The sequence below is a fragment of the Salmo trutta genome, chromosome 16, assembly GCF_901001165.1.
Source record: "Salmo trutta chromosome 16, fSalTru1.1, whole genome shotgun sequence".
In the NCBI taxonomy this organism is placed as follows: domain Eukaryota; kingdom Metazoa; phylum Chordata; class Actinopteri; order Salmoniformes; family Salmonidae; genus Salmo; species Salmo trutta.
Genome location: NC_042972.1, coordinates 28,767,198 through 28,783,133, shown reverse-complemented (window position 1 = coordinate 28,783,133; position 15,936 = coordinate 28,767,198). Strand labels below are relative to the sequence as shown.

The 15,936-nt window shown below is 43.4% G+C and overlaps 1 protein-coding gene across 1 annotated transcript in view; it reads left to right on the top strand.

Annotated features, from left to right (window-relative positions):
* Positions 1-1,792: 1,792 nt before the first annotated feature.
* The window catches only part of LOC115150491 (retinoic acid receptor gamma-A), an 80,592-nt gene continuing 66,448 nt past the window's right edge, over positions 1,793-15,936 (top strand). Inside the window, exon 1 of the mRNA XM_029693852.1 lies at positions 1,793-1,995. The gene's annotated coding sequence lies outside the window, so the exon portion shown is untranslated. The remainder of the gene's footprint in view (positions 1,996-15,936) is intronic.

Sequence of the window (15,936 nt, the reverse complement as noted above, 5' to 3'; positions counted from 1 at the left end):
CAAGGCGGTGACCCGATCCTGTAGGTTCATGCTCTACAACATTCGCAGAGTACGACCCTGCCTCACACAGGAAGCGACGCAGGTCCTAATCCAGGCACTTGTCATCTCCCGTCTGGATTACTGCAACTCACTGTTGGCTGGGCTCCCTGCCTGTGCCATTAAACCCCTACAACTCATCCAGAACACCCGCAGCCCGTCTGGTGTTCAACCTTCCCAAGTTCTCTCACGTCACCCCGCTACTCCGCTCTCTCCACTGGCTTCCAGCTGAAGCTAGCATCCGCTACAAGACCATGGTGCTTGCCTACGGAGCTGTGAGGGGAACGGCACCTCCATACCTTCAGGCTCTGATCAGGCCCTACACTCAAACAAGGGCACTGCGTTCATCCACCTCTGGCCTGCTGGCCCCCCTACCTCTGAGGAAGCACGGTTCCCGCTCAGCCCAGTCCAAACTGTTCGCTGCTCTGGCACCCCAATGGTGGAACAAGCTCCCTCACGACGCCAGGACAGCGGAGTCAATCACCACCTTCCGGAGACACCTGAAACCCCACCTCTTTAAGGAATACCTGGGATAGGATAAAGTAATCCTTCTAACCCCCCCCCCCCTTAAAAGATTTAGATGCACTATTGTAAAGTGGTTGTTCCACTGGATATCATAAGGTGAATGCACCAATTTGTAAGTCGCTCTGGATAAGAGCGTCTGCTAAATGACTTAAATGTAAAATGTAAATGTAATATTGGATTGGTATTATTGGTGTCACTATGTAAATGACCTGTGCTATTGAGTCAGAGTGAGTATATTTCAGAGTGATTGGGAAGATTTAGTCACAATAGTGTGTTCAGTGTTCCATAGCTCAAGCCCCTCTTGGGCTCCCAGATCATTGGCCCCAGTCCCACAGTTCAGGCATGGTAAACATAAAGCAAACCAAGGATTGATATGGATATCCCCAAAGGTTCACAGCCTTCTGCTGTGTGTGTGTTTGTGTATGTCTGCTAGGTAATGACTGTTTCAGAGCATATGTGTGAGGTGTGTGTGTGAGTGCCAGCCAGCCACCACACACGCTCTGTACTCAGACAATAGGGCCTCTGCTTTGCCCACAGGCTGCTCACTCATATTGTGAATTGTCACTTTTGACGGATGGCTTCGTTAGTCATGCAAATGGCTGGAGCTGGTCTGGTGTGTGTGTGTAACTTTAAATTAAAATTGAACTTAGGAACATAGAACACAACAGCATGATGGGACTGAGAAGAAAAATGAACGAATTGGCATTTCTGACACACACCTTTACATACATTCACGTGCACACACACGGGTGCACACACTTGTACAAAGTTGGGTGAACAATTGTTTGTTTTTAAAGGAAGATGCATAAAGGGAGGTATGAGAACAGTCAAGGAAAGGAATCATCCAAGAAAAGTTAGGTAACTGACAATCCAAAAGTGTAGGATGGAGAGTTAAGGGAGAGAGTGAGAGACAAAGAAAGAGGGAGAGAGAGGGAGAAGGAAAGAGAGAGGGGGGGCTGAGAAGTTGAAACCTAAGATTTCTGGACCCTATTTTCCATCCCTTCAGGCATTATGTGGCTTGTAAAAAATGTGCTGTATATTTGAAGTGTTGGATCACGTGACAGAGGCAGGGTTTGTGAATCAAAGTGCATAATGATTTCAGTGGGGGAGAGAGAGAGCAAGAAGAGAGAGAGAGAGAGAGAGAGCAAGAAGAGAGAGAGAGAGCAAGAAGAGAGAGAGAGAGAGCAAGGAGAGAGAGAGCAATAACAGAGAGAGAGTGTGTGAGTGACTGAGCAAGGGAGTGAGAGAGGGGGAGAGAGCGAGAAAAGGAAAAAGCGAGAGGAAGGCGGAATGCAACAGGCCGTGCTTATTCTTCGCTCTGAGAGGGACTTCTGACTGACGAACTGAACTCCACTACACTTCTCCTCTGTTCATCTCTCCATTCACTCTCTTCCTTCATCCGTCCGTCTGTGCGCCAGACCCACTCCAGATCCGGTGAGTTTGGGTTTCTGATTGAGTGTTACAGACGAAAACATCCCTCTTTTTCCAGTTTTTCTTTCTTTCTGAGTCTTTCTGCGGATTGCGAGAGAAGGAAAGACAAAGAGAACATGTCAGAGCAGGACTGAGACAAGAGAGTGTGTGTGTGTGTGTGTGTGTGTGTGTGTACGGGGATACGATTGAAACAGAGTGTTTGTGTGTGTTTGGGGAGGAATGGGACGCTACAAGGGGAGAGTTTGAGTTTCCTGAGGACAGCTTTAATTGAGAACAGAGATTTAAAGCGAGAGAGGAAGGAAAACGAGTGAGTGAAAAAGACGTAAAAAAGGAGAGGAATAAAAGAAGATCTCCTCTTTCTTGTGCTCTTGTGCTCGACCATTGTTATGTGTGTGAGTGCATGTGCAGTATTGTATGCGTGAGGGCCAGTGCGTGTGATATGTTCAGGTTTCTGTATGTTCTTTGCGTTCTTGTGTGTGTTGCCGATTGTATGACATCTTCTATCTTTTCCTTTTCAAGCATGCTCAAATTCCAATGTGACATACTGGCATGAACACTGTGTTTCCTATTCGTTGCATGACACGATATATTCTCACATGACATCGGCCTGCACTAACTTTTATATTATGGGGACATATACTGTTTGTCAGTGTAATGCACCTCCATGTCTTTATAGTATGTGTACTTATATGTCAGCATATTTCCTCCCCATGCCATTATATATGTGCACATATATGTCAGTGTAATTCCATCTCAGTTACTTTATAATATGTGTCTTTACATGTCAGTATATTTCCACCCCCATGTTATGGTCACACACAGCACAGAAGCACAGACCTTTATGTGGTAGCTACTGTAGGAGTAGACAAGGCCAGCCACCATAGAAACTCTGTACTCAGACATTAGGGCCTCTGCTTTGCCCACTGCTTTGTGTGTGTGTGTGTGTGTGTGTGTGTGTGTGTGTGTGTGTGTGTGTGTGTGTGTGTGTGTGTGTGTGTGTGTGTGTGTGTGTGTGTGTGTGTGTGTATGTGCGTGCGTGCGTGCGTGTGTGTGTGTGTGTTCAGAGGTGTTATGCACCCTTATTTTAGAGGGGGCATGAAGTACATGAGAAAGGAGGAGGTGGTGGAAGTTTCAAGAGTCATTGTGCCTAATTCTATGTAAAAAAAAAAAAATGTATTTTTCTACATAGGTTATGTAGCATACCTCTTTAACTGTTCAATTGTCATTTACATGACGGTGTCATTCTGACTGATGTAAATCACACATCACAATATACTGCACTAACATGCCTGGGATATTACATCCACATTACAACACAGTACATGGGATCATAACACACATCATCAATACAGGCACATATCATGACATCATAATTAATACATCAATATCATAACATATCATAAGGTACCAGATTACAATTAAACCAAGCATTTTTCTGCATATCTAAGCATACCTCTTGAGCTGTCTGTATCCTCCTGACTGGTGGTAAATACAAAATGGAAGAAACTAAATATGCTTCTCTGCATCTCTGCTCAAATCTGAGTAAAAGATTCAAAGGAATGCAAGTCTTATTCAGTGCATTAGTAATTGCTTGCTTTTTTAAAGTCTAGCAACCTTGCCGGCAGGCATGCCAGCTAAGATAGTTAGACAAGCTAGCTACTCTAACTTGATAGCCTGAAATGGCTTGGTAGCTATGATGAGGTTGGGAGATTGGGAACCGATAGTATCTAGCTGGCTAGCTAAAGCCAACTTCATAAAGTTGCTATTACAGAGAATGAACAAAACATTTTCGTTTTTTTTTATAAATAAAAAAGGAATCAATAGGCTACATAGCTTGATCAAATGAATTTACAAACATACTTCCTGCGAGTCCTGCCCATCACCGGCAGCTAAAATAAAATGAAACGCTGTGTGTGTTACTGGACACTCTCTCTCCTCCTCTGGGGAGGGGGGGGGGGGGGGGGAGTGTGCTCCCTCCACAAAATACAGCTGACAGATCTTTTTATAGATAATTAAACGTGGACTTATGAGTGAAGTTTAGTAATTCATTCAGCAATCTGACAAATCACAAACAAGAGTGGGAAAAAAGGGGGAGAAGGGAAAAAGAAAGAGGACAAGTCTGAGGGGGCTCGTTCCCCTGTGCCCCATGACACTTCTGTGTATGTGTGTGCACCAGCTTACATGTGTGAACGTGTGTGTACGAGTTTGCGTGCACCTGCTAACACACATTTGTGACTTATTCATACAGTGTGCATGTGCACAATTCTTCTCAAAAGCAACATGTACCCATCAATTGTATTATACATGTACAGTATTAAGTTATGAACGGTATGAACATTGTAACCTTGTAAACTGTTTCTTGCGCGGTTTACTTCATTTGTTCAAATGAAAACTTTTACTATCATTGTCTGTGGACAAAGCTATTGTCTTCCTTCTTGCTGTGATGTAATGCTGATCAGTAATAGTGTGCTGACCTCGGTGTGCTGATCTATGGCATATTGCTCTATGCTATGCCTATCCTGCCCCTTGCCAATGTAGTGGACTCCCGACAAATCTATTCCAGATGTATTTTCCTAATGTCTGATGGAATACTAGTGAGCACATCCAGTAACTGTCTTGGCATGGAGTGATGAGGAGGAGGATTGCTGAATGAATTACTAAACTTCACTCATAAGCCCACGTTTAATTATCTATAAAAATATTTGTCCGCTGTATTTTGTGGAGGGAGCACACACACTTCCCTAAGAGATGAACACAACACAACACACCAGTGTGTATGTCCCACCAGAGTGAGGGCCAGCTCTAGTAAAAGCAGTGTGTATATAGTGCTTGGCAGACACCATGGTCGGAGTGTGTCTAAATTTACTCCATGGAGAGTCCCTTTCTCTTATTCTCTACCTCCACAACTCTGTGTCACTTACTCAGACTGGATGTCCCTTTCTCTTATTCTCTACCTCCACAACTCTGTGTCACTTACTCAGACTCGATGTCCCTTTCTCTTATTCTCTACCTCCACAACTCTCTGTGTCACTCAGACTGGATGTCCCTTTCTCTTATTCTCTACCTCCACAACTCTCTGTGTCACTCAGACTGGATGTCGTTCTCTTATTTTCTACCTCCACAACTCTCTGTGTCACTCAGACTGGATGTCCCTTTCTCTTATTCTCTACCTCCACAAGTCTCTGTGTCACTCAGACTGGATGTCCCTTTCTCTTATTCTCTACCTCCACAACTCTCTGTGTCACTCAGACTGGATGTCCCTTTCTCTTATTCTCTACCTCCACAACTCTCTGTGTCACTCAGACTGGATGTCGTTCTCTTATTTTCTACCTCCACAACTCTCTGTGTCACTCAGACTGGATGTCCCTTTCTCTTATTCTCTACCTCCACAACTCTCTGTGTCACTCAGACTGGATGTCCCTTTCTCTTATTCTCTACCTCCACAAGTCTCTGTGTCACTCAGACTGGATGTCCCTTTCTCTTATTCTCTACCTCCACAACTCTCTGTGTCACTCAGACTGGATGTCCCTTTCTCTTATTTTCTACCTCCACAACTCTCTGTGTCACTCAGACTGGATGTCCCTTTCTCTTATTCTCTACCTCCACAACTCTCTGTGTCACTTACTCAGACTCGATGTCCCTTTCTCTTATTCTCTACCTCCACAAGTCTCTGTGTCACTCAGACTGGATGTCGTTCTCTTATTCTCTACCTCCACAACTCTCTGTGTCACTCAGACTGGATGTCGTTCTCTTATTCTCTACCTCCACAACTCTCTGTGTCACTTACTCAGACTGGATGTCCCTTTCTCTTATTCTCTACCTCCACAACTCTCTGTGTCACTTACTCAGACTGGATGTCCCTTTCTCTTATTCTCTACCTCCACAACTCTCTGTGTCACTCAGACTGGATGTGTTTCTCTGTGTGAGGGAAGTCAGTGGAGTTTTACTACAGTCATTCCTCACTGTATATGTAATGTGTCAGAGTACTCATGTCTTTGTGTGTTAGTGATCCTGGTATTTATGAGAAGTGCCGATCACTTGTATAATTTTTTTGTGTGAGTCGCTGTGAATAGCAACATTGAGTGTAAGAGTGTAGTTAGCTGTGTGTGTGTGTGTGTGTGTGTGTGTGTGTGTGTGTGTGTGTGTGTGTTGTGTGGCTGGAGGTATGAGTTTGAAGTCAAAGATCCAAACACTAATGTTCCCACACCCAAGATGTCTGGAGAGTGTCAACTAATGGCCCTCAGCAACAATACTCTCAGTCCCACCGAACTTCCAGGTCAGCCACTAGCACCCAACGGGTAAGCACAGGTCTAGGATCAGCTTACCCTCTCTAATCCCTAACCTTAACCATCAGGGTGGAAAATGATAAACTGACTCTAGATCAGTGTCTTAGAGATCTGTCACGTTCGTCGTAGCAATTCCTAGGCGCAGCGGGAATGTGTATGCTCATCTTCCTTTATTATGAAGAAAAACCTAAACAAACACTTAATCAAAACAACGAGAAGAAAACAGTCCTGTGAGGCACACAGCTACACTTACGGAACAACTACCCACAAAAACCCATGGAAAAACACCCCTACTAAATAGGACCTTCAATTAGAGGCAACGAGGAACAGCTGCCTCCAATTGAAGGTCAACCCAATAAACTAAACATAGAAATAGAAAAACTAGAACAAACATAGAAATATACTAACATAGAACATTAACCAAAAGTCCTGACCAAACTACAATAACAAATAACCCCTTAAACTGGTCAGGACGTGACAAGATCTTAATTCCATACGCCAATGACTACCATCTCTATGATCTTCATTTTGTTATCTACATTCCCTGATTCACATATGGGGATTAGTTTAGTTGGTTATATATACTGTAGGTATTTCATTCTTATGTGTAACTGTTCTGGGGGTCTGGAAATGGAAACAGTCATATAGCCAAATTTCTTTGTACAATTTTATGCTGTTGTAAAAACTTGTTTTGATAGCATTTGTTTATGTATAAATGTGTATACTTTTGTAGTTTAATCTCTCCTATGTATGCGTGCATGTGTGTGTTTGTGTGCGAGTGTGTGAAAGCTTGTCTGTCAGCGCTGTGTTTTTTAACCAAACTCACCTGACCTGACAGACTGACGTTTCTGGTCTTGTCTGGCCACACGCTTTAGATATATTCCCAGCATACACCCACTTATAAAAATGTGCACGCATGAGTCTATGTAATATTTTCTCACACGTTTAACAAATGTTACATTTTTCACACACACACAAACACACAAACACACACACACGACGCATCTGGAATGTTTGTGTGCTGGTTATTACTGCCTAACTCCTTTAACTGCATTGCAATCTTTGCGTCTTTGTTCCCTTCACTTTTCAAGAATGACAGGCCCTCAGGCGGAGAATGCTGTGGGTCTTCTCTCTCTATTTATTTCTTTCTGTTTCACTGTCACCACTCATCTGTCAACACAGCATTTTCATCACCTCTCTCTCTCTCTCTCTCTCTCTCTCTCTCTCTCTCTCTCACCTACCTGTCTGTCCATACCATCCCCTTTCAAACTGCCCCCCCCTCCCCCCAAAAACACACACACATCTGAACCTAAATAATATATTTATTTCTTTGTTTGAGGGAACAATAGGTAACAGCAAAAGTTCAGCTTTACTTGCTCTAAAATTAAAAGGTCTTTCCTTCTCTTTTCCTCTTGTGTCAACCTCTGTGTTTCTCCTATAAATATCAATGGAAATTTCAATGGAAAAGTAAATGGCTCAGTAAAACAGAATAAACATGTTAGCATAAGTATAATACAGAAAGGCACAATTTATAGTCCAATATTTACACGTGTTTTGGGGAAGGGGGGATTGGGGGGCCAGTGTTACAATTTTGCAGCATTTAGCAATCATAATAAGAGTCTGCTAGCTGCAGTTGTGATATATGTGTAGCATGAATGTATGTGTGTGTGTGTGTCTGTGTCTGTGTGTGTGTGTGTGTGTGTGTGTGTGTGTGTGTGTGTGTGTGTGTGTGTGTGTGTGTGTGTGTGTGTGTGTGTGGGTGTGTGCGTAAGTGAGTGCATGTGTACTAGAGTCAGAGCAGGTGGTCAGTCCAGTTTAAGTGTTCAGCAGTCTGATGGCTTGTAGATAGAAAACAGTCTGTGAGCTTGTTGTTATCAGACCTCATGCTCCAATACCATCTGCACGGCGGTAAGGGAGTGAACAGCTCTTGGCTGGGGTGTGTGGGGTCCATGATGATGCTGCAGGCCTTTCTCATGCACCGTTTCGAGTAGATGTCCTGGATGGGTGGGAGCACGGTCTCAGGGATGTACTGGGGCATCTTCACCATCCACTGGAGGTCCTGCATTGTTTGAGAACAACTCTCTTGAGTGCAGCTACTCATTATATTGAACTCTTTCCAAATGACAGTTCTACTCCAAGTCTGTCTGTTCTTCTTCCTGTTAAAAAAATGCTTTGTTTCTGCTTCACTTTGTGGGAACATTGCTATTTACTTCAAAATGTATGTCTCAGAATGTACCGTTTGGCTCTTTAACACTGTGTTTGAGTCTGTTGAATGGTGGTCATTGTCATCGGGTCAGGTTGTATCATCTGGTCACCTGGTGTATCGGTGAAGCTGTCTTCTATCTGTGTTACTTTAATCACAGCCTCAGGCCTGCCTTCAGATCAACATCAACTAGTCCTTTAAACACAGCAAATCACCTCTAGTCCCCCCTCTGTTGTGAAATGCAACCCTCGACCTCGAGAGGGAGAAGGGAGAGAGAAGAGTGAGAAGAGAGAGAGCGGTAGAGAGAGGGTGAAGAGAGGTGGTAACACCAAGCCCTAGGGTAGACAGACACAAACCCACTTGAGCAGAGCTAAAAGGTGCCTACCAAATGCCTCAATTAGGCATGACCCCTGACCTCTATCCCTAGCCTGGAGTGACATGGGTTGACCTAAGTCGCGACCTGGTAACCCCAGAGTCAGCCAGAGGGGGTGGACACCACATAATGGCACCATTGTGCGTTTGATTTAAACATCTTTATTATCATCATTACCATCATTAGTGCTGCAGTCACTATTATGATTACCATTAGGAGAGTAACAGTATTGTTGGTGTATCTGTAGTTACCATTAGGAGAGTAACAGTATTGTTGGTGTATCTGTAGTTACCATTAGGAGGGTAACAGTATTGTTGGTGTATCTGTAGTTACCATTAGGAGAGTAACAGTATTGTTGGTGTATCTGTAGTTACCATTAGGAGAGTAACAGTATTGTTGGTGTATCTGTAGTTATCATTAGGAGAGTAACAGTATTGTTGGTGTATCTGTAGTTATCATTAGGAGAGTAACAGTATTGTTGGTGTATCTGTAGTTACCATTAGGAGAGTAACAGTATTGTTGGTGTATCTGTAGTTACCATTAGGAGAGTAACAGTATTGTTGGTGTATCTGTAGTTACCATTAGGAGAGTAACAGTATTGTTGGTGTATCTGTAGTTACCATTAGGAGAGTAACAGTATTGTTGGTGTATCTGTAGTTACCATTAGGAGAGTAACAGTATTGTTGGTGTATCTGTAGTTATCATTAGGAGAGTAACAGTATTGTTGGTGTATCTGTAGTTATCATTAGGAGAGTAACAGTATTGTTGGTGTATCTGTAGTTACCATTAGGAGAGTAACAGTATTGTTGGTGTATCTGTAGTTACCATTAGGAGAGTAACAGTATTGTTGGTGTATCTGTAGTTACCATTAGGAGAGTAACAGTATTGTTGGTGTATCTGTAGTTATCATTAGGAGAGTAACAGTATTGTTGGTGTATCTGTAGTTACCATTAGGAGAGTAACAGTATTGTTGGTGTATCTGTAGTTATCATTAGGAGAGTAACAGTATTGTTGGTGTATCTGTAGTTATCATTAGGAGAGTAACAGTATTGTTGGTGTATCTGTAGTTACCATTAGGAGAGTAACAGTATTGTTGGTGTATCTGTAGTTAACATTAGGAGAGTAACAGTATTGTTGGTGTATCTGTAGTTATCATTAGGAGAGTAACAGTATTGTTGGTGTATCTGTAGTTACCATTAGGAGAGTAACAGTATTGTTGGTGTATCTGTAGTTACCATTAGGAGAGTAACAGTATTGTTGGTGTATCTGTAGTTACCATTAGGAGAGTAACAGTATTGTTGGTGTATCTGTAGTTATCATTAGGAGAGTAACAGTATTGTTGGTGTATCTGTAGTTACCATTAGGAGAGTAACAGTATTGTTGGTGTATCTATAGTTATCATTAGGAGAGTAACAGTATTGTTGGTGTATCTGTAGTTACCATTAGGAGAGTAACAGTATTGTTGGTGTATCTGTAAATACCATTATTTATGACATGGTTAGTAAGGGATTGTAAAGGTTGTGACAGTTATTGTAAGAGTAACAGTGGTATTACAAAATCTACAAGTAACTGTTATGTTATTTTGATATGATGTTGGTTAAATCAGTGTTTGCAGTGGAAGGTATCGAAGAGAGTATAGAAACACTTTATAGGCCTAGTTTTTAAACCACATTCCAATTTCCATAGGCAAAGCAGTTACTGCTGCCTAAACAAAAGCCCATGTTTCTTTCTTTACCATCTGTCCGTTTGACAGTGAGAGATGCAGTAAGATGACTGTGGCTAGAGGAGAGAGGAGCTGTGGTGAGCATTCATACAGAATGGTTAAATAGGTAGAAACTAAACAACCATGATGAATGATTATGAGGGAAAACTTTCCACAATAAAAATAAAAAACGTTCACATGAAGTAAAACACTTAATTCACGACAGTATTTGTTAGGACAAAAGTCTAGTTTTCCTCAAAGAAGTTAAGTCGTAAAAAGGGCGTCATTTTTTACTTACCATCTTGGTCGTAAATGTTATCCAAATATCTCAGTAATAAAGGACATTTCTATGCACATTTATGCAATTTTTTACAGCTAATCTAACGACATAATAGCTTTCATAAATTAAAGTTATTGTTCACAAACCTCGACCACAATGTTGGTGTTACGATACTGAGAGTAGCATGTGTTTTAGAGAGCCAGCTATATTTTGATTCCTCATGATTACAAATATATGCATATCATAACTCCTATATTATGGCCTTTTATTTGTCTGGGAAAGAGAGAATCTATAATTGAATTGTGTATTGTTCATGGGTAATTTACCCTGTGTGTGTGTGTGTGTGTTTGTGCGTGTGTGTGCGAGTTTATCTGGCTCTCTGTACGAGTGGCCGTGTGTGTGAAACTTCCCAGAGTGTGTATTTTGGAGTGTGTGTTGTGAACATACCACATCCTGCTTGGTTTGTGTTTAATACTCGCAAGAACACCTTAGTTTATGTTCCATATTTCACTCGCCAATTACCCCTGTTGAAGTCGTGTTTTTTCACCCATTCGCACTCATAATACATGGTCATTTATATTTCTGGTGGAGTCCAGGTGTCACATACAGTACAAAGAGTGGTAGTAGTTGTAAAAGCAGGTCTTTTGGTCCTGCAGTTGGGTGCTATTCATCCAGCTCCAGCTCCAGCTCCAGCTCTAGCTCTACCTCTACCTCTAGGTCTAGCTCTAGCTCTAGCTCTAGCTCTAGCTCTAGCTCTAGCTCCAGCTCCAGCTCCAGCTCTAGGTCTAGCTCTAGCTCTAGCTCTAGCTCTAGCTCCAGGTCCAGCTCCAGCTCCAGCTCCAGCTCTACCTCTAGCTCTAGCTCTACCTCTAGCTCTACCTCTAGGTCTAGCTCTAGCTCTAGCTCTAGCTCTAGCTCCAGCTCCAGCTCCAGCTCTAGCTCTAGCTCTAGGTCTAGCTCTAGCTCTAGCTCTAGCTCTAGCTCTACCTCTAGCTCTAGCTCTAGCTCTAGCTCTAGCTCCAGGTCCAGCTCCAGCTCCAGCCCCAGCCCCAGCCCCAGCTCCAGCTCCAGCCAGAATCTGCTGCTTCAGGCTGTCTGAGTCAAGTGGACCGTTTGACCCTGTGCTAACTCAGCCACAAAAGACAACACTTCTGTTCTGCATAGAGAGAAAACACACACACACACACACACACACACACACACACACACACACACACACACACACACACTCACACACACACACATACACACACGCAAACAAACACATACACACACACACACACACACACATACACGCACACGCACACACACACACACACGCACACGCAAACAAACACATACATACACACACGCAAACAAACACATACACACACACAAACAAACAAACACACACACAGTTATATGCGTTTTTGTCTTTTGCAGTGGCGGTTCTAGCTTGTATGGCTCACTGGGCGATCCCCCCCCTTCAGCTCCCCCTACCTCAGGTTTCCAGTGGGGAGACCTGAGGTCAACCTACTCTCGGCCCCCTCCCCATCTCGTACTTCTGAGTGGGAGACCTTCCCAGGCAGTAGCCTGCCTAGCTCACAAACTAGACTCAGTGCACCCACTCTGACAAGGTTAATTGACCCACAGTCCCACACAGTGACATGATATCATTGACGTGACGTGCAAATGAGCGATAGAAAACCGATCGCGCAAATGTCACCATTACACATTATTTTGTGCGAGCGCCCCATACTGCCCTCGGCAAGATGCCACCCTGGGCGGCTGCCCATGTTGCCTATACCTAAACCCACCACTGGTCAACTGTATGTAGTAACTGTATGACCTGGCAGTTTGGACAAATGAAATTCGAATCAGTTCTAATACCAGTTGGGAAAATGTATTAGATCGTAACTGTCTTGTTCTATAGAACATTTATGGACAAAATGTTGAATAGTTGAGCTGCATGTGTTTCTCTCTGAATGAAAGTGAATTAAACTTTGTTTAACTGTACACATGGAACAGAGGTGAAAACCTGAAGCCAGTAGGTGAAGTGTCTGGCAGGCAGAGAGGTGATTTAATAAGTAATAAAGAGTGTACTTATCAAAGTGAAACTAAAGTCGTCTAGCCATGGGGTCACACAGTGCAGTTTTTATTAGTTTGATTAAAGTTCTCTCTACATCCCACCTCAGTAATGGCCTGGTGTGTGTGTGTATGTGTGTGTGTGTGCGTGGGCGTGTGTGCGCGTGTTTAAGTCAGTAATTAGAGACATATTAAACCATCCCTCCATATTACTCAGCATGTTGCATTGGCCACATGAAAGCTGGATACTTAAAATCACCCAGTGAAGTGTACGCTTCGCCTCAGAAACAAGTTGTTGTGTGGGTTTAGCTCGGTTGGAAAACTGTTTCCACAGTACAGTAGTACATAGCCCCAGAGAGGAGGATGCAGTTGGAAACACCGCTCGGTTGGAAAACACTGTTTCCACAGTACAGTAGTACATAGCCCCAGAGAGGAGGATGCAGTTGGAAACACCGCTCGGTTGGAAAACACTGTTTCCACAGTACAGTAGTACATAGCCCCAGAGAGGAGGATGCAGTTGGAAACACCGCTCGGTTGGAAAACACTGTTTCCACAGTACAGTAGTACATAGCCCCAGAGAGGAGGATGCAGTTGGAAACACCGCTCGGTTGGAAAACACTGTTTCCACAGTACAGTAGTACATAGCCCCAGAGAGGAGGATGCAGTTGGAAACACCGCTCGGTTGGAAAACACTGTTTCCACAGTACAGTAGTACATAGCCCCAGAGAGGAGGATGCAGTTGGAAACACTTCAGGATGCTTTTATTTCTGGTTCACTTTTTAAACTGACTTTTATTGATTGTTTTATTTGGAAAGAAAATTTGAAGTTGGATTTTAAACATATCCAATGGTCAAAGTTATATATACAGTGGCGGGTCTAGGCTATAACAAGCCTATGCTACATTATATCATTAAAGTGACAATATATGAATGCATTTTACAGTTATAGACCCTTAGTCAAATAATGTTATTAAAAATAACAATTTTCACGAGAAAGCCAGTGAGAAGAGGCAAGACGTTTGTGTTTGTTTTGTGTGTGTTGAGGTGTGCCCCTCAGTTAAAGGCCTTGGTGGAAAAGAGATGAAGGAATGGAAAGCCCCGCAACACACACACACACACACACACACACACACACACACACACACACACACACACACACCATATCTGCTTTAAATTCCTCACCATTTGGAAAGAGGTGCCCCTCTGGCGTGTGTGTATGTGTATGTGTGTGTGAGTGAGTGTATGTGTGAGTGTTTGTATGTGTGTGTGTATGTGATGAGGGGTGGCTCAGGCAGTGGCAGGTTGAATCAGGTCGGGACATGGGGAGATGGTCGGGGATGAGATCACTGAGACAGCCCCCCTTAACTTAACCCCCTCCACACACACACACACACACACACACACACACACACACACACACACACACACACACACACACACACACACACACACACACACACACACCCTGGTATCCTGACACTAGAGCAGGGTGGTGTGTGTGTGTGTGTGTGTGCGTGTGTGTGTGTATGTGTGCGTCTCTCAGGAGGGCCAGACAGCCCAGTCTGACCCGACACCCAGCCCTGCCTCATAAAGGCAGCATTGAGGCACAGAGACGCACAGCTACACTTTTGTTGCCCTGCCCAAGGTGTGTTCCCCCTGGAGGCAGGGATAGAGATGGATGAAGAGAGAGAGAGAGAGAGAGAGAGAGAGAGAGAGAGAGAGAGAGATGAAGAAAGAGAGAGCGAATGCCCAGGATGGCGTGACTCATTAGAGAAAAATAAACATTTCCTCGCTTGGAGTCTCATTATGTTGTGGGTTTATTGGGGGAAATAAAACTGTTTCTTTATTTTGATGTCCGCTATTCCACTATCCCATCTGTCCTCCCTTCCTCTTTCTTCATCACAGTCCTCTCTTTTTATTATTGATCCAGCTCTCAATGTGGGAGTAATTTATGAAACACTACTCACCTCCTACGAATGGAGGAAAGGCTCCAGATGCCTGAAACAAACTCTTTCTTTCTCTTTTCCATCTTCTTTCGCTTTTCACTTTTTTTCCTTTCCTGCTTTTCTTTCTTTCCTTCTTTTTCTCTTTCTTTCATTGTACTAGAGAGAAACGTGGTTCTTATTGTGTGAATTGTGTGACTAAGCCTATTGGAAGTGGTTCGACACGTCCCGTATTAACTTTATCTCTCCTCCATACTGAAGCCTCAGACTGACCCTGGTTCCCACCAAACACTTCCCCATAAGGATGCTTAGGATCAGTGTATGTGTGTCTGAAGGGATTTGGTCTTTGCACCACTTACTTTCATTTGGACATCAGTCTATTCCAGTTCATACCATCCCGTCATACTTCTGACATATAAGTGATTCTTGTCTCTGGAGTCCAAAAGCCTTTTTCCCTCTCAGTAAAAACATTTGGAGGCCAGAGCCCACATTGGCTCTTACAGAGAATCGAAAACCCTGAAGATCCAACATTTCAATAAGAAGAATTCTGGCTTGAAAAACAGAGTTCATGCTTTCGTTTGCGTGTGCATGCATGTGTGTGATTTCTGAATAATGAGTTAAGGGGTTGGTTATTCAGAACAGAACACAACAAGACAAAAGCAAACAAAAGAAGAAAACCCTAACATCCCGTAAACCGCCGGGTCAGAGATAGGCCTGATGACAGACCTGATGGAACAAAGAGAACAATGAGAACCAGATTAAAACCCTGGCAGATGAGCCATGTAGAAAGGGAGGGGGATGTAGCGTGTGGACTGATTGGTAATGGTTGAGAAAGGGAGGTTTAGAGATGGAGGAAGAGGTGGTTGGAGAAGGGGGGCATAGAAACAGGAAGAAGAGATGGAAGAGAGAGAGGGTATCTTTGACAGCAGTGGTAATGATAGATGGGTCAGGGTATGGACAGGGGGTGTAGAGTATCCACTGGTTAGATTTAGTGGATTGAATGTATTGGATTGAAGGGTAAGAATACCTGCAGGTGGTTGTGAGCTGACTAGGTAAAACTCAGGGCTCTACGTATTGTATACTAGGCATTGGTA